Below are 23,121 nucleotides of genomic sequence, written 5' to 3' on the forward strand. Positions count from 1 at the left end.
AGCACTTCAAGGTATTTTATTGTGAAATGAAAATAATACATGCTTTGAAATAAACTTGACAAAGACTTCTTTTTTTCTTCTTTTTGATTCCCCTAAAGGGTTGCAGAAGAGAACACCAGGGGAAGAAGAGACCAGACAGCTGCAGTCCACAGTTCCCAGATACCAGAACTGATTCCCGAAGAACTGGAGAGTGAGCATGAAGAGACTTCGAGTGCAAGGTGAAAATACCTTTACTCCAATACCATGGTGCCAAGCTAATGGATGCACTCATTACCAGCTTTTAATACTAATGTATTCATTTCAGGGCACATGTACCTTCCCCGTCCTTTCTCATGCAGACACGTTCCATGAGGCAGAACCAGAAAAGGAGCTCTTCAAGGTAATTATTGAACACTTCTATTTATATTAAATTCTTACTGTACTTGTCAGGGACTAGCCACACCAGCCACTGAGTTTGAAACTGTAGATAATTCTATTGTATGGAACTTTAAAAACTATTCTATGGATAGGGGATAACATTGGAAGAAAAAAAAAATCCTGCCACCGGCGCTCACCCTTTAATGTGATAGCCAGGACTCATGGAAAAACCTTAAAGCATAGTAACACTTTGCAGCATTTCTGTGAAGCATTACTGTACTTTGGCTGAGTGCCAGTATTCTAGAAGTGTGGATTTTTTTATGCATATCTTTCAGTTGTAACATCATTCCTTTTTCCTTCTAAGCACTAAAGAAACAAGTACATCTCAGATGAGGAGATGGAATATGAACCCTGTGGTCATGCTGAAGAGACTCCGAAGTTAAAGTTCATTTTTGTTTGCGTTTTAGGTGGGTACTCTAGCAACAGAAAAACAGCTTCCAGAAATATGTGATATTGAGGCTCAGCTCTATTGAGTTCAATGGAGCTGAGCATCATGACTTCACTTAACGCCAGTTTGGAAGTGGCAGTTTTTTGCAAGGAGGCAGCTGTTCTTCTAATACTATAGTTCACCTTTAATTGAGTCTATTCTAACTTTTTTTTTTCTCTTTTGCAGGTGAAGTTTAGTCTTTTAAATAATGTGCATGTTGCTGCTCTGCAATGTTTTTGTTTATTAAACTAATGGTTTTTATTCTAGTGTATTGTTAAAGCGTAACTAAACTTTTTATATATATATATTCAGGGGGGGGGGTCTTCAAACTTGTGGCCCATCCACACATGCATATTGTTATCAAGTGTTTTGTGTGATTTCTGCAAATGTGGAATGCACACAAAATCCGTGTGTATCCTGCAATAAGTGTGCAGAAGGAGGTAAGTAATTAACCCTTGATGCCCCATCCACCTGTAACATCTGTGCTGGTATATCAGATAAGATGTTACAGGGTTAAAACACAGAAGTGACAGATCTGTCACTTCTCTGTGTGCAAAATTCACAGTAAATATGCAGGTGACTACATTGCATATTTACTGCAACGTGTACCAGTTTTATGTGCAAGAACCATCCATACGCATGTGTGGCTCAGCCCTTGGAATCCCCTGTTTCTTTCCAATGTGTGTGTGTAATATATATATATATAGAAACAGGGGATTCCAAGGGCTGAGCCACACATGCGTATGGATGGTTCTTGCACGTAAAACTGGTACACGTTGCAGTAAATATGCAATGTAGTCACCTGCATATTTACTGTGAATTTCGCACACAGAGAAGTGACAGATCTGTCACAGTATATATATATATAAAAATTTGTACGCTTTTAAGGCCTAGGGCTATCAGCAATGATGAAAAAAACCTGTCAATTGCTCTGGCATCATGGCCAAAGTGAGGACTATGCACAGGGATCTGAGCTGATAAATTTAAGGCCCATCCCTTGACAATGTCACTGGATTAATTGCCTGAGTAAATGCACTCTTATTTGAATTATATTTTTAACAGTTTGAGCTTTCGTTTTAATTCAATAAAATATTATTTAAGCTGGCTATGTTGTAGTTGTGTGTGGGCTATAGAAGACTTGTTTAATGGTATTAGGGTTTGTAAAGCCATCTTTGTACTCATGGCCTTCAGGTACTCTGTACTTTTATAGCACCTCTCACTCCCTACTAGTCATTAAGTACTTTAGCTTGCTTGTAGCTGTATTCACATAGCTGTGAGTTAGTTGCCTGAAAGACAAGGCATGAGCCCTAGTGCATGCACTGTCTGATTATCCAGGACCATTCTACTTTCATCTCCTTTTTCTGGCCTGTGACAGAAAAACACATATGAGAATAACCTCATCAGATACAATGGGTACAATTGCATTCTGTAACCTCTGGTCACACGGACACCTCATCATTATTCATTGTGCAAGTGTCAAGCTCCTAAAATTCACAGTAGAAAAAGTCCACAGGGTATGCTGACATGTACATATCATATTCATATCACCACTATACTATAGAAAAGGGAACAAAACCAAAGCAAACGTCATGTTATTTAGAGAAACAAACATAAAACTATATTTGGTCTTATTCCTGTGCTTTACAGCAATGGCATAGCTTCCTTTCTCCATCTTCATTATTGCCAATTTGTGAAACCGTATCCAAACTGGGGAGAGAAAAAAATTTGATCAATATTGCACAGTGCAACATTATACATAGTGACAGTCTGGTATGGCACCTCGGCAACATTGTCACCCACAAAATATTATACATTATATACTGTAATCAAAGATGCTTTTAGGCCATGTGCACACGATGCATTTTTCCCGCAGAACCGCACAGTGATTTACAGTAGCATGTAAATCTATGGAAAAAAAAAAATCTGTGCAGACGCTGCAGAAAGTGGGTGTGCGGTTTTCAAACAACTGCATGTGACTTCTTTTGTGCGGTTTTCTATCTCCCCATTCTCAAAAACCGCAGGGGGAAAACCGCACTGAAAAACCGCATCAAAACTGCACTAAAAAAGGAAGAAATCCGCAGGAAAAATGCAGCTCATTTGACCTGCGGATTTCGTGAATTCTGCGCAGAAAAATCCGCAGGAGGATTTTCCCCGTGTGCACATAGCCTTAGGCTGCGAGTCAGGTCACAATAGTAGCAGATAGGAAAGGAGATAACAAGTTAAGGGCTGTAGAAAACTTTGCTATGTGGAGTTTGCTCATTTTATTTTATAAAAATGTAATGTCTACCCCTCCGCATAGCAATGTTTTCTACACACCAACTCTTATCTCCTTTGTTATATGGGAGGTTCTGAGATGTCTGTGCCTGCAATCAGAAGGGTTGAATGTAGACAACCTGGCTGTGGAGATGTGCAAGTTTTTTTTCCAACTGATTTTATTTTATTTTTTCTTCACTACCTCCCCTACCACCTCCCACCCCAGTCAGTGAACAACTTTAATGGATCCTGTACTGATAGGCTGTGTACCTTCAGAGCAAAATACTTGTTTTCTGCCCAAGATTGCTGATCTAGAAGTTGCTCAGTGTTCATTGTCACTTTTTTTTTTTTTTTTAAATCAAAGGGCTGGCTTTACACACCTGAATGACACCGCTGCTCAATGAGGCTTCTTGCAGGACCTTCAATGATGTTGGAGATCAAATGATCTCTGATGCTGTTGAAGGTCCTGAAGTACTGCAGGATGCCTCGGTCAGCATTCGGGTGAGCGTTTAACCCTTTTATCATATACCGGAGTGCTATTTGGTGAAGTGTCATGCATCGTGGTGTAGTACAAACCTCTTCACAGTGCTAATGCAGTGCAGACAAAAGACTGGAACTGTTCCCCAGCCAGTGTGCTAATGAAATACTGGCGATAGCATGTACTCAGCCAAACAAAACAACACTGCATGATCTGAGTGACTGAGGGAATATCATTTAGTGTCCGGTGTGTGGTCGTGCACAATTGGAACGATAGTCGCTCATCACCGACTACTGAGCGACAGTTGCTTAATAGTTGTGTGTAAAGTCACATTGACAATCGAGGTGCTAGATGGGCGTAATAGCCTGATAAATCATCCCGCGTAAAAGTAATTTAACAGGACTCCGTACCTTGGGTTTCAACTGGTATGCTTCATCCTGATGTTCCAGGGCATCGTTTATCAGTTTTAACATTCTGTACCGACGCCAACCTCTGACCTACAGAGAGAGTAATGTGGTTAAGAGGATGGAGAACAAATGGGAACGTGGATGAATATGTGAGCAGAACATTACCTGTATGGTAAACACCTCCACCTCCCTGGAACGCTTCACTTTTTCACCATTACATCAGAAATAGCTGAAACCGAATATGAAATGCTATTAAATATTGCATGTGACACCACAGCCTCATGTTCTTTTATGATTCAACCCACCTCTTTTTTGGGAAACATGGACCAATGATTCTTCATAATTGTAGTGTGCAAAATCCTAGAAAAAATAAAGACATCTTAGGCTGTGTGCACACGCTGCGGATTTTGCTGCGGTTCCGCAGCGGTTTTGGCCGCTGCGGACCCGCAGCAGTTTTTGCTGCGGTGTACAGTACCATGATTCCCTATGGGAATCAAAAACCGCAGTGCAGACGGTGCGGAATTTTCCTCGCGGATTATCTGCGGTTTTCAATCCGCAGAAAGAATTGACATGTCAATTCTTTCTGCGGATTCTCCTGCGGTTTGCCATCTCCTCCATTGAGGAGATGAAAAACCGCAGGGCAAAACCGCAGGTAAAACCGCAGGTCTTTTGACCTGCGGTTTCACCTGCGGATTTTACAAAATCCGCGCGGATGAATCCGCACATAATCCGCAGCATGTGCACATAGTTAAGGACAAGGAATCTGGGTCAATTCGAATTGTACTTCAGAGCATGTGCCATTTTGAAGCCTCTCTGTAAAAAATGCTATAAATTATAGGAAGCATGCTCATCAACACATGTACTATTTGCCAGTGCGCTTTTCCTACTATGCCATTCATTTAGGACTTCTGGTAATTTGTAGGTGAAAAAATTGTCAAAGTCCTAAATTAATGGGATTCATCATAGGGAGCTAAGCGATTATATCTCCGTGGCTGATGCACACAGAATCTAGATCTTTAACAGGGTGAGTACAGAGTCTCCCACAAATTTTAAGACCCTCACTGCCCTGCAGTGACTTGAATTCCAGAGAAATTTGCCCAAAACGGACCACCCTTATCCACTTTCCAATGCATATCTATGAGAAAAAAAATGCCCAAAATCTGGGGTCACTGCTCTGCCTTCATAAGCCCTGGACACTAGCGCTTTTAGGGGAAGAAAGCCCAGGCACTGCACTTCAAATAGACACCAAAACCGGGTTGCTGATTTATGTACTTACAGTTTGTCTCTCAGCCATCTTTCCTCGTAGGCAGTTTGAAAGCAAGTAAAGACATGCCCCATATTCAAATCCTCACCTCAACTTCCTCCTCATCATGATTGGCTGTGCTGTCACTACTCAAGTTTAAGAACACACCCCTTAAAGAAATAGAAAAATAAATATTGAGTTAAACAATAAAAGGATTCGAACCCTAGTCACTGCAAGAAAAAGGCAGCTCCACGTCTTCTTGTGCCACCTAGGTACAAGAGGAAGTGTAACCACCTAATCAAAGTGGTATCTCCGTTCCATTTAAATTACTATATCGAGATCCGGGTAACAGCCGCATACACGCCCCGTTCGTTAACCAGGCCTTGACCATCCAATTTGCATTGAACCTTGGGTGCCGGAGGTCTTGGTCTCATTTCTCTGGAACCACAATTTGCAGCCACATGCTTTTGGTGTCTATTTGAAGGGCACACCTTGGGATTTCTTCCCGTAAAAGGGCTAGCATCAGACCATTGAACCCTCGAAGTTTTGGCATGTTTTTCTTGTAGACATGCATTGGAAATCGATCATATCTCCGTGGCGGTGGCAGTCGGCCACTAGATCTTTCGGAGGGTGAGGGCACGGTGCCCCCCCACACATTTCAGGGCCCCCTCTTCTCGCTGGCACTTTTGGAGAATATCATTCATTTTGCCTAAAACAAAAGTAAAACGCCACATTAAATCGAAAACCACTAACGCAACGTGGAAAAAAAGCACGCCATTGTTTTCTGGGTGAAATTCTCTATTCGATTGACATATCACATGCCAGGGGGAAAATGTTTCGCACCCCCCGCTCCCTGTCAAAATGGCCGACGTTTTCATCTTTTTGCTGGGTAGCTCCGCAGCCTAAGCGCACAGTGACGAGCCACTTTGGGGGATGAAAACCGAGGGAATTCCCCAGATTTTAAGACCCGTTTCGCCCGGCTGCGACTTGCGGTTCCGGAGAACCTAGGCCCTGGCTCTGAGGACCACCACTCCCGTGCCATAAGCGCCAGACATTAGTCGCTCCCAGGGTGGACTGCTGAGAGTCTCCGCTACGAAAAAGACACCAAAACTGGGTTGCTGTGACTTGTGGTTCAAGAGAAACAGACCCAGAACCGCGAGCTCCCCCCACGTTCCATCCAAAGGATAGTATCGAGAGCCCGGTAACACACGTAGTATATTCACGTTTCATATTGGAATATTGTCCAGGATGCCTCCTACAAACAGAGACATCACTTGTCCCCCTGCTGCCCAGGGAATTTGATTTCTGGGGTCAGTGCATGGCTGTCCATTGATAAAAAAGGATCCTGGTGGTGCAGGCTTGAGGGGGAACAAATGCCCAACAGAGCAGCACACAGCCCCAATAAATGTTCCCTCACATCAGTCTGGTAATTAGCTTTCAAATGACACCCAAGTGGCCCCTCTGGCTTTACCAGAAGTCGCACCAGGGGCCCAATATCTGATTTGGACAGCAGATTTGAAAAGACATTTTGAGGCCTTGGGTCGGTTTTGAGCTTCTGAAACCTCACAATTACCCAGCAGAAGGTACCAGGCCAACCAAACTTGGCAGGAATATTGTCCAGGATGCCTCCTTCAAACAGAGACATCACTTGTCCCCCTGCTGCCCAGGGAATTTGAATTCAGGGGTCAGAGGATGGCTGTCCACTGATGAAAAGGATTCAGGTGGTGAAGGCCTGAGGGGGAACAAATGCCCAACAGAGCAGCACACAGCCCCAATAAATGTTCCCTCACATCAGTCTGGTAGTTAGCTTTCAAATGACACCCCAGTGGTCCCTCTGGCTTTAACAGAGGTCGCACCAGGTGCCCAATATCTGATTTGGACAGCAGATTTGAAAAGACATTTTGAGGTCTTGGGTCGGTTTTGAGGTTCTGAAACCCCACAACTACCCAGCAGAAGGTACCAGGCCAACCAAACTTGGCAGGAAAATTGTCCAGGATGCCTCCTACAAACAGAGACATCACTTGTCCCCCTGCTGCCCAGGGAATTTGAATTCTGGGGTCAGAGCATGGCTGTCCATTGATGAAAAGGATCCTGGTGGTGCAGGCTTGAGGGGGCACAAATGCCTAACAGAGCAGCACACAGCCCCAATAAATGTTCCCTCACATCAGTCTGGTAATTAGCTTTAAAATGACACCCCAGTGGCCCCTCTGGCTTTACCAGAAGTCGCACCAGGGGCCCAATATCTGATTTGGACAGCAGATTTGAAAAGACATTTTGAGGCCTTGGGTCGGTTTTGAGGTTCTGAAACCCCACAACTACCCAGCAGAAGGTACCAGGCCAACCAAACTTGGTAGGAAATCAAATTCGATGGGGAGCAGGGGGAAAAGTGATGTCTCTGTGAGGCATCCTGTCAAAATCAGATATTGGGCCCCTGGTGCGACTTCTGGTAAAGCCAGAGGGGCCACTGGGGTGTTAATTGAAAGCAAATTACCACACAAATGTGAGGGAACATTTATTGGGGCTGTGTGCTGCTCTGTTGGGCATTTGTGCCCCCTCAAGCCTGCACCACCAGGACCATTTTTATCCATGGACAGCCATGCTCTGACCCCCTGAAATCAAATTCCATGGGGAGCAGGGGGACAAGTCATGTCTCTGTATGTAGGTGGCATCCTGGACAATATTACTGCCAAGTTTGGTTGGCCTGGTACCTTCTGCTGGGTAGTTGTGGGGTTTCAGAACCTCAAAACCGACCCAAGGCCTCAAAATGTCTTTTCAAATCTGCTGTCCAAATCAGATATTGGGCCCCTGGTGCGACATCTGGTAAAGCCAGAGGGGCCATTGGGGTGTGGTTTGAAAGCTAATTACCAGACTGATGTGAGGGAACATTTATTGGGGCTGTGTGCTGCTCTGTTGGGCATTTGTTCCCCCTCAAGCTTGCACCACCAGGATCCTTTTCATCAATGGACAGCCATGCACTGACCCCTGAATTCAAATTCCCTGGGCAGCAGGGGGACAAGTTATGACTCTGTTTGAAGGAGGCATCCTGGAGAATATTCCTGCCAAGTTTGGTTGGCCTGGTACCTTCTGCTTGGTAGTTGTGGGGTTTCAGAACCTCAAAACCGACCCAAGGCCTCAAAATGTCTTTTCAAATCTGCTGTCCAAATCAGATATTGGGCCCCTGGTGCGACTTCTGGTAAAGCCAGAGGGGCCACTGGGGTGTCATTTGAAATCTAATTACCAGACTGATGTGGGGAAATATTTATTGGGGCTGTGTGCTGCTCTGTTGGGCATTTGTTCCCCCTCAAGCCTGCACCATTAGCCGGCTCTCACTGTTGAATGTGACATACTGAGGATGAGAGCCGGCTAGCCTAAGCGCACAGTGACGAGCCACTTTGGGGGATGAAAACCGAGGGAATTCCCCAGATTTTAAGACCCGTTTCGCCCGGCTGCGACTTGCGGTTCCGGAGAACCTAGGCCCTGGCTCTGAGGACCACCACTCCCGTGCCGTAAGAGCCAGACATTAGTCGCTCCCAGGGTGGACAGCTGAGAGTCTCCACTACGAAAAAGACACCAAAACTGGGTTGCTGTGACTTGTGGTTCAAGAGAAACAGACCCAGAACCGCGAGCTCCCCCCCACGTTCCATCCACAGGATAGTATCGAGATCCCGGTAACATACGTGGTATAGCCACGTTTCTTACCCAGACCTCGACTTGCCTGATGGCATTGGCATGTCGAGAACCGGGTAACGACCGTGGCAAATGGCCGTCGCTTACCGGGCCCTCGACGTGCCAATTGGCATGGAAGGGGAGATTTTTCGGAGGGTGAGGGCACGGCGCCCCCCCACATTTTAGGGACCACTCTTATCACAGGCACTGAGTGAGACTGCCAGGGACTCTGCGGCACTGCCAGGGACTCTGCGGCACTGCCAGGGACTCTGCGGCACTGCCAGGGACTCTGCGGCACTGCCAGGGACTCTGCGGCACTGCCAGGGACTCTGCGGCACTGCCCGGGGGCAGGTTGTCAGGGGCTGCAGGAGCCCGGGGGCAGGTTGTCAGGGGCTGCAGGAGCCCGGGGGTAGGTTGTCAGGGGCTGCAGGAGCCCGGGGGCAGGTTGTCAGGGGCTGCAGGAGGCTGTGGCAGGCCGCAATGCTGTGTAGGACGCTGTGTGGTGCTGGAGAGTGCTACAGAGCCACACAGCTCTCTGGTGTCATGACAGGTGACTGTATATACATGTATACACATACATGAATGTACGTGTCATGACAGCTACTTTGACGATACGTACATGGATTTTTACTTACCCAAACAAAGGATGAAGAGGCTAGCTGGTCCACATTATGATGGAGGCCGGAGAGCATCGTCCCTCCATCGTGATGTCGTCCAGCAGGGAAATTTGTTGTCCTTGCCACATGGAGCCAGTTCAGTCTCTGAGATGCCTTGTTAACTAGTTGAAAAAAAAAAGGAAATTATTGAATTTTAAAATTATTTTTATTCTAAATCCTATTAATTCTATTAATACATTAAATATGAATCTTCATCCATGAGTGTATGGTTCCAGCAGACACAGCGCGCGGTGGCGGCTTCCTCAAGTGTTACCTGTGGGTTATGCTCTGTTAGCTAATGACAAACAGGGAAAGAAAAAAAAATGAATTATCGAATTATTGTATTTTACTATTATTTCTATTCTAAGCCCTGCTAGTGTTCACAGCAGTGATAACACAGCCCCCTGCATGTCAGCTCACCCTCCCACCCACCGGGACAGCCTGTATCCCCGCCGTGCCCCCCACAGCTGACCCCATATACTGTGCTGAGCATCCCCTCCCTCCACCCCAACTGGACAGCCTGTATCCCTGCCGTGCCCCCCACAGCTGACCCCATACTCTGTGCTGAGCTACCCCTCCCTCCAACCCACCGGGACAGCCTGTATCCCTGCCATGCCCCACACAGCTGACCCCATACACTGTGCTGAGCTTCCCCTCCCCCCACCCCACCGGGACAGCCTGTATCCCTGCCATGCCCCACACAGCTGACCCCATACACTGTGCTGAGCTTCCCCTCCCCCCACCCCACCGGGACAGCCTGTATCCCTGCCATGCCCCACACAGCTGACCCCATACACTGTGCTGAGCTTCCCCTTCCTCCACCCCACCGGGACAGCCTGTATCCCTGCCATGCCCCACACAGCTGACCCCATACACTGTGCTGAGCTTCCCCTCACCCCACCGGGACAGCCTGTATCCCCGCCATGCCCCACACAGCTGACCCCATACACTGTGCTGAGCTTCCCCTCCCTCCACCCCACCGGGACAGCCTGTATCCCTGCCATGCCCCACACAGCTGACCCCATACACTGTGCTGAGCTTCCCCTCCCCCCACCCCACCGGGACAGCCTGTATCCCTGCCATGCCCCACACAGCTGACCCCATACACTGTGCTGAGCTTCCCCTTCCTCCACCCCACCGGGACAGCCTGTATCCCTGCCATGCCCCACACAGCTGACCCCATACACTGTGCTGAGCTTCCCCTCACCCCACCGGGACAGCCTGTATCCCCGCCATGCCCCACACAGCTGACCCCATACACTGTGCTGAGCTTCCCCTCCCCTCACCCCACCGGGACAGCCTGTATCCCTGCCATGCCCCACACAGCTGACCCCATACACTGTGCTGAGCTTCCCCTCACCCCACCGGGACAGCCTGTATCCCTACCATGCCCCACACAGCTGACCCCATACACTGTGCTGAGCTTCCCCTCCCTCCACCCCACCGGGACAGCCTGTATCCCTGCCATGCCCCACACAGCTGACCCCATACACTGTGCTGAGCTTCCCCTCACCCCACCGGGACAGCCTGTATCCCTGCCATGCCCCACACAGCTGACCCCATACACTGTGCTGAGCTTCCCCTCCCTCCACCCCACCGGGACAGCCTGTATCCCTGCCATGCCCCACACAGCTGACCCCATACAGTAGCTATGTATTGGTGGTGCCCATAGGGGTGTACATACTTACCAGCAGGCGGCTTCCAAGCTTTAAATTTCCCACAGCACACAGAGCCCGGCGAGATGGACAGTGACCCGGCCTCACAGGACGCTGGCCCCGCCCCCGTGCCCGCCCAGCGGCCACACTGTGCAGAGAACAGGGAATTGAGTGACAAGCTGCCCGGCCGCGTCACACATCTCCCCGCCCCTCCCACTCCATTGCCCTGTGTCACACACAGGCTCACAGAGCGCTGACACCCGACCTTCCTCCTCCGGACGCACACCACTGACTCCCACCCCGGCCAGACAGCATGGCACAAGGGGGATGAATGGGATGAATGTCTGGCGACAAAAGGAAATAGCCCCGCCCCCATACCCGCCCACCGGCCACACAGTGCAGAGAACAGGGGATTGAGTGACAAGCTGCCCGGCCGCGTCACACATCTCCCTACCCCTACCACTCCACTGCCCTATGTTACACTCAGTCTGGCAGACCTGCCCCCGGTCTCCTGCAGCCCCTGACAACCTGCCCCCGGTCTCCTGCAGCCCCTGACAACCTGCCCCCGGTCTCCTGCAGCCCCTGACAACCTGCCCCCGGTGTCCTGCAGCCCCTGACAACCTGCCCCCGGTCTCCTGCAGCCCCTGACAACCTGCCCCCGGTGTCCTGCAGCCTCTGACAACCTGCCCCCGGTGTCCTGCAGCCTCTGACAACCTGCCCCCGGTCTCCTGCAGCCCCTGACAACCTGCCCCCGGTCTCCTGCAGCCTCTGACAACCTGCCCCCGGTCTCCTGCAGCCCCTGACAACCTGCCCCCGGTCTCCTGCAGCCTCTGACAACCTGCCCCCGGTCTCCTGCAGCCCCTGACAACCTGCCCCCGGTCTCCTGCAGCCTCTGACAACCTGCCCCCGGTCTCCTGCAGCCCCTGACAACCTGCCCCCGGTCTCCTGCAGCCTCTGACAACCTGCCCCCGGTCTCCTGCAGCCCCCTGACAACCTGCCCCCGGTCTCCTGCAGCCCCCTGACAACCTGCCCCCGGTCTCCTGCAGCCTCTGACAACCTGCCCCCGGTCTCCTGCAGCCCCTGACAACCTGCCCCCGGTCTCCTGCAGCCCCTGACAACCTGCCCCCGGTCTCCTGCAGCCCCTGACAACCTGCCCCCGGTGTCCTGCAGCCCCTGACAACCTGCCCCCGGTCTCCTGCAGCCCCTGACAACCTGCCCCCGGTGTCCTGCAGCCTCTGACAACCTGCCCCCGGTGTCCTGCAGCCTCTGACAACCTGCCCCCGGTCTCCTGCAGCCCCTGACAACCTGCCCCCGGTCTCCTGCAGCCTCTGACAACCTGCCCCCGGTCTCCTGCAGCCCCTGACAACCTGCCCCCGGTCTCCTGCAGCCTCTGACAACCTGCCCCCGGTCTCCTGCAGCCCCTGACAACCTGCCCCCGGTCTCCTGCAGCCTCTGACAACCTGCCCCCGGTCTCCTGCAGCCCCCTGACAACCTGCCCCCTGTCTCCTGCAGCCCCTGACAACCTGCCCCCGGTCTCCTGCAGCCTCTGACAACCTGCCCCCGGTCTCCTGCAGCCCCTGACAACCTGCCCCCGGTCTCCTGCAGCCCCCTGACAACCTGCCCCCGGTCTCCTGCAGCCTCTGACAACCTGCCCCCGGTCTCCTGCAGCCCCTGACAACCTGCCCCCGGTCTCCTGCAGTCCCCTGACAACCTGCCCCCGGGTTCCTGCAGCCGGTTCCTTCAAAAAAGCTATTTAAAAATGTCATTTAAGGCAAAGCTTTACTGAAAGACATTAGCATTCTATTAAATAAGGCAATCCTGCCACCTTGTGGTCTCTGATTAAAAAAAAAATACAATGATGACACCTGGTGTTCATTGCGGTACTGCAGACCAATGTCAAAATTGAGCGCCCGGTAAACTGCGTGAAATGGGCGTGAAAAGGGGCCGGCGGTTGAGTGCCTGGTAAGGGACGGAAATTTTCGTGTTCTACGATTTGCGCCAAATTTGTACCGGCGGGCCGTCGGGCACTCGGGAACGCGTTGTCGGCACCAAAAGCTACCTCAAAGCTACGTAGCGGGCTAAACACGCACCTCAGCAAAAAAGATCCCACCAGAGTCAAGCTGTTGAGTATGGTGAAGCCTACAGAGAACCTGATGCTGAAGAGCTGGAGAGTGTGGAGTTCTCTTAAGTTCTAGAGAGTAGAAAGGTACCTAAGGGTGACCGGGCAGAGCCTCAAGAGAGGTTGAAGGTGTCGAGTATGAAAGCTGCCAACTCCACGCAGCTGGATCAGGTGCGTCACCTGGAGTCCGAGCTCTCGGTAGTCAAGGCTCAGCTCAGAGAGAAGGATGCGCAGGAGCAGAAGCTGCTCCATACCCTCCACTCCACCGAGGAGAAGCTGTGCTCTGCTTGGCAGGAGAATGCAGAAAACGTGTCTCAGCTGGAAATGACCTGCTGGAACAAAGTGCAGGAGTTCCAGGACCTCGCCAAAGAGTTGTCTCGGGAGTAGGAAAAAGTGACAGATTTACAAGCCGAAGTAAAGCATTTGAAGGAACAAAAATCTGACAAAAACTCAGTTTTTGAGTCTGGGAGCAAGAACAGTGATTCTTCAGAGAGCCCAGCAGAGACCCTAGAGGCAGTCGAAGGTAATGGATGGAAGACCCAAGAGAAAGCTAAACCTGGTGATGAAGGAACAGATAGAACTCTCAAGCAGCAGAGTTTGGGTGGGCAAGCTGGCCCATCTGAAAATATAATTAAAGAAGTTATGGTGCGACACATGCTGGCCAAAAGAGAACAGGATCATGAAATAAAGATGCTTAAAGAGACGGTAAAAGAGCATGTCGAACGAGAAAGGGTCCTGGGCACAGAGTGGATGAGCTGGAGAAGGAAGTCTCTGAGCTCAGAGGTCACCTGTCAAAGTGTCAAACCGTGAACAAGGCCACATTTGAAGATATGGTGGTGCTCAGAGAAGCATTAGGAGGACTTCTACAAGAGAAGGAGTTGGTGGTCGCAGACTTACAGCGGCAGTGCCAGAGTGGTAATGAGGCAAAGCTGTAAAGGCCCATCTTGGCAAAGGGTCTTGAAGAGGGTAAAGCTCAGGGAGAGTTTGCACTAAGAGCTGGACAAGACAATCAGCCAGTCATGGCAGATGTCTTGATGGAAATGTCCTAGGCAAAACAGGAGCCGTCCGTCCGTGAAGAGAATAGCACTTTGAAATTCAAGTGAGTTGTTGAGGTACCCGAGGACCTGAGAGAGGCATGTGCCAGGCAGTCTGTGCTTGAAGAATTCAAGAAGGCTGTGGGGGCGTGTAAGGTGTACTGGCCCCCAGAAGCTAAACAGTTACTGGTACTGTCCACAAATGATGTCACAGCGAGGAGAGTAGCTATCCTGAGTGGAGATGTGTGCGTGCAACGTGGATGTTTCGATTGAGGAATGAAGACGCTGCTAGGCAGCTGGAGCATATGAGGAAAGCTCAGAGTCTTCTGCCTATTCCTATGGTGGAAAAAGTCATTGGAAGAAATGGTTGAGCCATGCAAGAGATGGTGGATAAGTCTGGAGTGGTGAGATTAAGAATTCCAGGTGACCATGAAGACCAGAAACCCAGAGAAAAGGGTATGATTCGATTCTTCGTCTTGGGTACGATGGAGAGTCTCGGAGCTATACTCTGTTGGAGTATCGAATGGTTTTTTAGAATCATAGAATCATAGAATGGTAGAGTTGGAAGGGACCTCCTGGGCCATCTGGTCCAACCCCCTGCTCAAAGCAGGATTCGCTAAATCATCCCAGTTAGATGTCTGTCCAGCCTCTGTTTGAAGACTTCCATTGAAGGAGAACTTACCACTTCTCGTGGCAGCCTGTTCTACTCATTGATCACCCTTACTGTCAAAAAGTTTTTTCTAATATCTAATCTGTGTCTCCTCCCATTCAGCTTCATCCCATTGCTTCTAGTCTTTCCTTGTGCAAATGAGAATAAAGTTGATCCTTCTACAATGTGACAGCCCTTTAGATATTTGTAGACAGCTATTAAGTCTCCTCTCAGTCTTCTCTTTTGCAAACTAAACATTCCCAAATCCTGCAACCTTTCTTCATAAGACAGGGTTTGCAGACCGGTCACCATTCTGGTCGCTCTTTTCTGAACTTGCTCCAGTTTGTTGATGTCTTTTTTAAAATGTGGTGCCCAAAATTGGACACAATATTCCAGATGAGGTCTGACCAAAGAGGAGTAGAGGGAAATAATTACTTCACGTGATCTAGACTGTATGCTTCTGTTAATACATCCTAGAATTGCATTTGCCTTTTTTGCTGCTGCATCACACTGTTGACTCATATTCAGTCTGTGATCTATTAGTATACCCAAGTCTTTTTCACATGTGCTGTCACTTAGCCCTATTCCTCCCATTCTATATATGCTTTTTTCATTTTTATTGCCCAGATGTAGTACTTTGCATTTCTCCCTGTTAAAAACCATTCTGTTAGTTGCTGCCCACTTCTCCAGTTTATTTAAATCTTTATGAATCCTCTCTCTCTCTTCTCTAGTATTAGCTATCCCTCCTAGCTTTGTGTCATCAGCAAATTTAATCAGTTTACCCTCAATTCCTTCATCTAAATCGTTGATAAAGATGTTGAACAATACAGGGCCCAGGACAGAGCCCTGTGGTACCCCACTTGAGACATTCTTCCAACTGGATGTGCAGCCATTTACGACCACTCTTTGGGTCCGATCACTAAGCCAGTTATGAATCCACCTAACAGTTGCCTTGTCCATTCCATACTTAGTCATTTTTTCAATAAGGATTGTATGAGAGACTTTGTCAAATGCTTTGCTGAAGTCAAGATATACTATATCTACAGCATTTCCTTGATCCACCCAATCAGTAATACCGTCATAGAAGGAAATTAAATTAGTCTGACATGACTTATTAGTTACAAACCCATGCTGACTCTGTTTAATCACTTCATTCTTATCCAGGTATTGACATACATGTTGTTTAATAATTTGTTCAAAGATCTTTCCTGGTATAGAAGTCAGACTCACCGGCCTATAGTTGCCTGGGTCCACCTTCTTCCCCTTTTTGAAGATAGGAACAACATTTGCTCTTCTCCAGTCTTCTGGCACTTCTCCTGTTCTCCAAGAATTTTCAAAGATTATGGAGAGGGGTTCAAAAATTTCTTCTGCTATCTCCTTCAGTACTCTGGGGTGTAATTCATCTGGACCTGGAGACTTGAATTCATTTAGGTTAGCTAAGTGTTTCCTCACTATCTTTCTGTTTATAGATATCCTGGATTCTTCTATTCCCTTAATAGGGCAGTGAATAACAGTTGATGTTACATTTCCTTTCTGAGAGAAAACAGATGCAAAATAGGAATTTAAAAGTTCAGCCTTCTCAACATCCTGTCTTACCATTTCATCATTTTCATCCTGTAAAAATCCTATAGCATCTTTGACTTTTCTTTTACTTTTGACATATCCCCAAAATCCTTTATTATTGCTTTTGACATCTCTTGCAAGCCTCAATTCATTTTCAGCTTTAGCTAATCTGATTTGTGCCCTGCAGGTTCTGCAGACAGCATTATATTCTTCTTTAGATATGCCTCCCTCTTTCCATTTTATAAACATTTTTTTCTTCCTTTTTAGCATGTGCTTAAGTTCTGTGTTCATCCATCCTGGTTTCCTTAAATGCTGAATGGTGTATCTAAAGGAGATAGAGCAGTTAAGGCTCGAAAGATTGCTTCTTACAGGACAGCTTTGCCACATTGGTGGATGATGGCTGCCGCCTTCAACCCAAGGTAATGGGAACTGAAGGGGCCCTCCAAATAATGGAATTGCTGACAGCCAAAGACATCTAGAAAGAAGAAACCTTGGAAGTTCAGGAAGGAAAACAAGGATGTCAAGAATCTGAAAATGGCAGATCTACTCTCAGGGCAAAGCTGAAGGACCTGGACAATAGCCCCTGTAACATACTAGATGTGTCAGACTCAGACAGTAGGTTCGACTGTAAGTGAGTCTCGTGACTGCACCAACCATTGGAAGCGGTCATGGAGAGAAAGGTCGGGTGAAGGTTATACTTGAGAAATGTGGTGACTAAAAAGGGTCTGGTGACACAGACAGACTGTGACTCAAGGGCTCAAGGGCTGAAGCTCAAAGCCTACATACGGACCTCTGGGGGCAGGGGAGGCCTAACAAATTGATGACTATGAAACGTAAGGCGACAAAGAATTTAGTGACTGATGGACTATGTTTTCGGGACTGAGAAGGCCCTCTCGACAGGTAGGGCATGGTGACATGCGTGACATGTCTCGAGGCCCCTGGTTTATGTCAAGTGTTCAACCCCACAAGTTTGAACAGAGGGGGGTATGTGAGACAGTGACTGGTGTTGTGGTGAATGGACGGTATGTGTTGCAGAGGAGAAGGTCCTCTGGGCTCTTAGCCTGTTGCTCTGGGACCTGTACTTCCATGAGACTTATTTAGCTTATAAGGCATTGTGCTTACAGGGTTAGCCAGAGAGCTGGGCGGATCTGGCTAGTCACAGACCTCCAATCAAGGGGTGGGTCTCATACGTTATAATGAGACTGTGGTTTAGTCACATGGTCTCTGTGTTGGAAGGTCCTGCAAGAGGACTGGATTCCTGAATAGCACATGGTGAGGCCATGTACCTGCAGTCTGTGATGGCTAACTGCATTGGGGAAGCTACCGACCTTCGCCCTTCTGAGGGTCTGGAACTGTCGGGTTTGACCTGCTGAGCCAGTCATTGCCCGGGACAGGGATTCCAGTTAGGCAGCTTCCCTGGAAGCCAGGACTGACAAAAAGACAGCATGTGGAGCTGAGCTCCTGGAAGCTAACCTCAGACAAGGGGGTTGTAAGAATGGCAGGGAGGTATATCTGCTACATGAGCAGACTGGTGTCTTGTTATGTTCATGAATGTAACTAAACGGTCTGTAGTCTATCCGGTTTATGCCGTGCCTAAATTAACCGGATGGTCTGTTTAAGTGAGAAACCGTTCCTGTGTGCCTTAATCCTGTTGCCAAGTGAGTGACCCCAAACCATACAGTGAGCATTATCTTATGCCTCCACACAAAATACCCCCCCACACATAGTAACACCCACCCACACTAAATACTCCCCACTCACACTGTAATACCACCCCCCCACACACAGTAAATACCACACACACACAAACACAGTAATCTCACCTACTCCTCCAATTATTACTTATTTATATAGCACCATTGATTCCATGGTGCTGTTCATGAGAAGGAGTTACGTCAAAACACAAATATCACTTAGGCTGGGTTCACACGTAGCGGAACCCTCGCGGAAATTACCGCGAGAATTCCGGAATTCCATTCCGCGGGAAAATCGCATTTTAAATTCCGGCGATTTTCCCACAGAAAAACTAGCATTTTGCAAGCGTATTTGGCTTGCAGAATTGCTAGCGTTTTCCAAGCGATCTGTAGCATCGCTTGGAGAACTGATTGACAGGTTGGCCACACTCGTCAAACATAGTGTTTGACGAGTGTGACCAACTTTTTACTATTGAGGCTGCCTATGCGGCATCAATAGTAAAAGAATGTAAAAAATAATAATAAAAAAAAAATATTGTTATTCTCACCTTCCGATGTCCCGCGCAGCCTTCCCGCCTCTCTCCACGCTCCTGGTCCCAGTAATCATTTGCGACAATTACCGCGATGACGTCCGTTCTCACGTGATCGTGACGTCTCACGGTCATTCGCGATAACGTTGTGCGAATGACCGTGAGAACGGACGTCATCGCTCGCAAAGGCTTACTGGGACCGGGAGCGTGGAGAGAGGCGGGAAGCCTGCGCAGGATGTCGGAAGGTGAGAATAACAATATTTTTTATTTTAAATTCTATTTTTTACAGGGATATGGTACCCAAAGCCCGGAGGACAGTATCCTCTCCTCCGGACCGTGGGTGCCATCCGCAAATGTTCTGCTTACTTTTCGCATGGTGTGCACAGCCACATGCGGAAAGTAAGCAGAACAATGCATTCCTATGGGTGTGGGATCGCCGCGATTCCGCAAAATTAATGAGCATGCTGCGTTTTTTACCACGAAGCAATTTTGCAGCGGTAAAAACCGCAGCATTAGCACAGCATTGCGGAATCCCATAGGAATGCATGGGATGCTTATGTTTCACGTTTTCGCGGCAAAAACGCTCGGAAAATACCGCCGCGGAAACGCGAAAAAACGGTACGTGTGAACGAGGCCTCACAGAAGACAAAGAAACAATGACAGACTAGTACAGAGGGAAGAAGTCCCTGCCTCTTGCCTGATTACATTCTACAGGATTATGGGGAAGGAGACAGAAGGTTGGGGGTTGCAGTAGCTCCGATGGTGTTGATGTGGCAGCGTGGTCATTACAGGTTGTACGCTTTCTTGAAGAGATGGGTTTTCAAGTTCCACTTGAATGATCCAATTGTGGTGGCTAATCAGATGTGTTGGGGCACACAGTTCCAGAAGATGGGGGATATTCAGGAGAAGTCTTGGAAGCGATTGGGTGAGGAGTGAGTAAGCATGAAGGAGAGAAGGAGGTCTTGGGAGGACCAGAGATTACGTGAGGGAAGATATTGGGAGATTAGTTCGGAACAATACAGAGGAGAAAGGTTATGGATGGCTTTGTAGGTCAGTGTTAGTAGTTTGAACAGGATGTGCTCGGAAATTGGATGCCAGTGAAGGGATTTGCAAAGGGGGGAAGCAGGGAAGTAGAGAGGACAGAGATGAATTAGTCTGGCAGCACTTTTAAGGACAGAATGGAGAGGTGCAAGAGGGTTAGAATGTAGGCCACAGAGAAGAATGTTGCAGTAGTCAAGGTGGGAGATGATTAGGGCATGCACAAGCATTTTAGTAGATTGAGGGTTGAGGAAAGAATGTAGTCTGGAAATATTTTTTAGCTAGAGGTGACAGGAGGTGGCGAGAGCTTGGATGTGCAGTTTGAAGGACAGGGCGGAGTCAGGGGTTACTCCGAGGCAGCAGACTCCTGGTACAGGGGAAAGTGTGATGTCACTTATTGTGATAGATAGATCCAATCTTAGGTGTCTTCAGCTCCACTAGCATGAAGCACTTACCACCATTGTGCCTCAGGGAGTGACATCATCAGCGTGATCACATGACCTGATCACGCAGCTAGAGTCGCTCTGAAAGATGCGAGTGCAATTGAATACTGGGAGCCGGCAAGCTGCAGCCTCTCTGTGCCGTCTGTCAACTTGAGGTGCAGGGGCAGAGCTTCACGGAGGAAGCCAGCAGCCCTCCGCACTTCAGCCATACACTAGTGTGAAACTAGCCTTAAACAAATACTTTTTTATGTACCCTTTGAATTTATGACAACATTAAGTGTTGTTGGGTAGGAGTATTTCAGCATGACAAACCTAGAAATTGCAATCTTTGTTCACTCTGCCTTGCATAGCGCTCCAAATTTGTCAGATTGCAAGGGAATCACTTGTGTAGAGCTCTCTTTAGGTCAACCCACAAATTTTCAATTCTATACAGGTCTGGGCTCTAACTGGGCTATTTTCAAAACTTTGGTCTTCTTAAGATCGCTGTTGTGCTACAAAGTGAAATTACTCTTCATTTTCAACTAACAGGTTTTGATGAAAAATTGACTGATATTTAGAGCTCTCCATAATTCTCCCCAACTCCAGCTGCAAGAAAATAGTCACAAATGCTGCCTCCACCATGCTTCAATGCTGCCTCCACCATGCTTCCCTGTGGGTATAGTGTTCTTTTGGTGATACACATTGTTAACGATATGGTTGGTGCAAAGTTACATCTTGGTCTCATCACACAACACATTTTCCCTCATGATTTTGGCAGACTTGATGTAGGTTTTGGCAATAGATTGCCACGTTTGTGTTTTTTCTTTGTAAGAAAAGGCTTGCGACTTGCCAACCTACCCCACAGGCCATACTTATGAAGAATACATGAGATTGTTGTCACTTGCAGTACCCAACCAGTACTTGCCAGAAATTTTTGTAGCTCCTTAAATGCTGCTGTAGACCTCTGGTAGTATAGCTCAAAAAACAAAATGCGCATAATATGGCATTACCCAGGCAATTAACATTGTAGATTGTATAGTATTGCTCACCTGGCTACAGGATTACCTGTGGGCACATGGTACAAATTTGTATAGTCTGCTGTTATATCTATATGTTTTGTATTATATCATATATCCATGGTATATATGATTATCATTTTTTCGTTAGTCTGATGGATTTTAATTATTTCCTAATAAAGGTTTATTTTGAAAGGGTTACAGTTTCTTGTAAGCTGCTAGTCTCTTCTCTTTGATACTATTGTGAGCACTCAGCTCACATACAGTTGAAACCAGAAGTTTACATACAGTTGTGCTCAAAAGTTTTTATATCCTGGCAGAATTTTTACTTTCTTGGCCTTTTTTCAGAGAATATGAATGATAACACCAAAACTTTTTCTTCACTCATGGTTAGTGGTTGTGTGAAGCCATTTATTGTCAAACCAATGTGTTTTCACGTTTTAAATCATAATGACAACCCAAAACATTCAAATGACCCTGATCAAAAGTTTACATACCCCATTTCTTAATACCGTATGATGAGGGAGCTATTGAGGGAGGGCTAAATTAACCCCTCACGGTTGACCAAGTGATTTCCAAATTAATCCACAGGGCGTTGCTAGCAACTGGGAATGACCAGACGGAGACGTATGCCTCTGTATGGGAGGATCAAGGCAGATCACTAACCCCGTTTATTATGTCACCTTTTTATAGTATTTTGCTTAAATATGCAAAGTACTCAGCTACCAATAGCATCGTCGTGACACATTTACTTTATAAGCCAATAGTATTGCAAGAAAATCGGAATATGTCCCTAGCTACGTGACGCAGAGAATAGAACAATAGCACATTCATCAGGGTCTCATATATCATATCTTGTTCAGACTGGGACAGTCTGGTTTCTTAACAACCGCAAACTTTCACCTAACTACAAAATTTAACTCGTAAGCAACAAAATGGCGTCGCAAGCACTAAAATGGAGGTCTGGAGAACAAGATGTCCCGTACAACTGAATACTGTACTTCACAATCCCCCCTAGATAAATTTAGTTAACTAATGTGCAGCATCAGAGGTGCTATCCCAGGCCATAAGCTCAAGGGGTACTGGTCTTCACATGGCTGATGCCATGTTATCAGTCATGGCTGTTGCAGCGCACCCATCTCCCCGTATGCTACAATTTACAAATAACAATTTTTGATGATGGTGGTGGAGATCTTTTGAAGGTAGCCATGCGCTTGGCTTCAACATCTTCATCAAGTAGCCTTTTGAGATCGGTATAGAGAAGAGCAGGGGCAACGATGACTTTGGTATCATCGCTAGCTATCCTAGTGCAGAATTTCCTAATACATACAGAAATACACCAAAGAACAAGTTTTAGTATCACATATACAACAAGGATACAGGCAGCAATATACAGCAAGCTTTGTAAAATCCCAGTTATCCAGCCCCCAATTCCCTTAAATCAATTGGCTGGATTGAGAACCACCAACTGTCCTTATTATGATCATTGTCTTTATTATATTGATCTCTGAGCCTTTGAATATCTTCTAACTTTAACTTTAATTTCTACCAATAATAATACAGAAAATGTGGAAAACCAAAACATTTTGCCCCCTTTATTTGCTATTGGCTTGTTGGGTGATGAGGAGGACTTGATAGGGACCGTCATACAAGGGTTCTTGTCCATGCTTTCTGACATACCTTTTCACAACTACCAAATCACCAGGCTTAAGATTATGACAGGTGTCGGTTTCTGATGAATCTGGAAGAGAAAAAGAAACTAGAGCATGGGTGTTAGCAAGATTTTTACTAAGCTGAAAAACATACAGTTGTGGCCAAAAGTATTGACACCCCTGCAATTCTGTCAGATAATAC

At 47.5% G+C, this 23,121-nt stretch overlaps 1 long non-coding RNA gene across 1 annotated transcript; it reads right to left on the reverse strand.

Annotated features, from left to right (window-relative positions):
• Positions 1–1,607: 1,607 nt before the first annotated feature.
• LOC141046857 (uncharacterized) lies at positions 1,608–4,946 on the reverse strand. Its single transcript, XR_012219681.1, has 4 exons — positions 4,288–4,946; positions 4,148–4,211; positions 3,986–4,072; positions 1,608–2,551 (listed from the first exon to the last, which is right to left on the reverse strand). It is a non-coding gene; the product is annotated as an uncharacterized lncRNA (long non-coding RNA).
• Between the last annotated feature and the right edge of the window lie 18,175 nt (positions 4,947–23,121).

This window comes from Dendrobates tinctorius, unplaced genomic scaffold (genome assembly GCF_039654945.1).
Source record: "Dendrobates tinctorius isolate UK_male_01 unplaced genomic scaffold, ASM3965494v1 ptg000122l, whole genome shotgun sequence".
NCBI classification, from domain to species: domain Eukaryota; kingdom Metazoa; phylum Chordata; class Amphibia; order Anura; family Dendrobatidae; genus Dendrobates; species Dendrobates tinctorius.